The following is a 2,187-nucleotide window of genomic DNA, read 5'->3' as shown; positions in this document are numbered from 1 at the left end:
CGTGGCTTTCTTTTGTTTCACAGTAGTGGGTATAAAGTATATAAAGTAGTCGTGGCTTTCTTTTGTTTCACAGTAGTGGGTATAAAGTATATAAAGTAGTCGTGGCTTTCTTTTGTTTCACAGTAGTGGGTATAAAGTATATAAAGTAGTCGTGGCTTTCTTTTGTTTCACAGTAGTGGGTATAAAGTATATAAAGTAGTCGTGGCTTTCTTTTGTTTCACAGTAGTGGGTATAAAGTATATAAAGTAGTCGTGGCTTTCTTTTGTTTCACAGTAGTGGGTATAAAGTATATAAAGTAGTCGTGGCTTTCTTTTGTTTCACAGTAGTGGGTATAAAGTATATAAAGTAGTCGTGGCTTTCTTTTGTTTCACAGTAGTGGGTATAAAGTATATAAAGTAGTCGTGGCTTTCTTTTGTTTCACAGTAGTGGGTATAAAGTATATAAAGTAGTCGTGGCTTTCTTTTGTTTCACAGTAGTGGGTATAAAGTATATAAAGTAGTCGTGGCTTTCTTTTGTTTCACAGTAGTGGGTATAAAGTATATAAAGTAGTCGTGGCTTTCTTTTGTTTCACAGTAGTGGGTATAAAGTATATAAAGTAGTCGTGGCTTTCTTTTGTTTCACAGTAGTGGGTATAAAGTATATAAAGTAGTCGTGGCTTTCTTTTGTTTCACAGTAGTGGGTATAAAGTATATAAAGTAGTCGTGGCTTTCTTTTGTTTCACAGTAGTGGGTATAAAGTATATAAAGTAGTCGTGGCTTTCTTTTGTTTCACAGTAGTGGGTATAAAGTATATAAAGTAGTCGTGGCTTTCTTTTGTTTCACAGTAGTGGGTATAAAGTATATAAAGTAGTCGTGGCTTTCTTTTGTTTCACAGTAGTGGGTATAAAGTATATAAAGTAGTCGTGGCTTTCTTTTGTTTCACAGTAGTGGGTATAAAGTATATAAAGTAGTCGTGGCTTTCTTTTGTTTCACAGTAGTGGGTATAAAGTATATAAAGTAGTCGTGGCTTTCTTTTGTTTCACAGTAGTGGGTATAAAGTATATAAAGTAGTCGTGGCTTTCTTTTGTTTCACAGTAGTGGGTATAAAGTATATAAAGTAGTCGTGGCTTTCTTTTGTTTCACAGTAGTGGGTATAAAGTATATAAAGTAGTCGTGGCTTTCTTTTGTTTCACAGTAGTGGGTATAAAGTATATAAAGTAGTCGTGGCTTTCTTTTGTTTCACAGTAGTGGGTATAAAGTATATAAAGTAGTCGTGGCTTTCTTTTGTTTCACAGTAGTGGGTATAAAGTATATAAAGTAGTCGTGGCTTTCTTTTGTTTCACAGTAGTGGGTATAAAGTATATAAAGTAGTCGTGGCTTTCTTTTGTTTCACAGTAGTGGGTATAAAGTATATAAAGTAGTCGTGGCTTTCTTTTGTTTCACAGTAGTGGGTATAAAGTATATAAAGTAGTCGTGGCTTTCTTTTGTTTCACAGTAGTGGGTATAAAGTATATAAAGTAGTCGTGGCTTTCTTTTGTTTCACAGTAGTGGGTATAAAGTATATAAAGTAGTCGTGGCTTTCTTTTGTTTCACAGTAGTGGGTATAAAGTATATAAAGTAGTCGTGGCTTTCTTTTGTTTCACAGTAGTGGGTATAAAGTATATAAAGTAGTCGTGGCTTTCTTTTGTTTCACAGTAGTGGGTATAAAGTATATAAAGTAGTCGTGGCTTTCTTTTGTTTCACAGTAGTGGGTATAAAGTATATAAAGTAGTCGTGGCTTTCTTTTGTTTCACAGTAGTGGATATAAAGTATATAAAGTAGTCGTGGATTTCTTTTGTTTTACAGTAGTGGGTATACAGTATATAAAGTAGTCGTTGCTATCTTTTGTTTTACAGTAGTGGATATAAAGTATATAAAGTAGTCGTGGATTTCTTTTGTTTTACAGTAGTGGGTATAAAGTATATAAAGTAGTCGTGGCTTTCTTTTGTTTTACAGTAGTGGGTATGAAGTATATAAAGTAGTCATGGCTTTCTTTTGTTTTACAGTAGTGGGTATAAAGTATATAAAGTAGTCGTGGCTTTCTTTTGTTTTACAGTAGTGGGTATAAAGTATATAATTTAAGTAGTTGTGGCTTTCTTTTGTTTTACAGTAATGGATATAAATATATATAAAGCATCTAACTCTACGTTTGGTCATCAAAATCTGTTAA

Source organism: Lingula anatina, chromosome 4 (genome assembly GCF_051362555.1).
Source record: "Lingula anatina isolate TDL-2025a chromosome 4, LinAna3.0, whole genome shotgun sequence".
In the NCBI taxonomy this organism is placed as follows: domain Eukaryota; kingdom Metazoa; phylum Brachiopoda; class Lingulata; order Lingulida; family Lingulidae; genus Lingula; species Lingula anatina.
The sequence above is the reverse complement of the archived record's forward strand: the minus strand, read 5'-3'. Positions refer to the sequence as shown.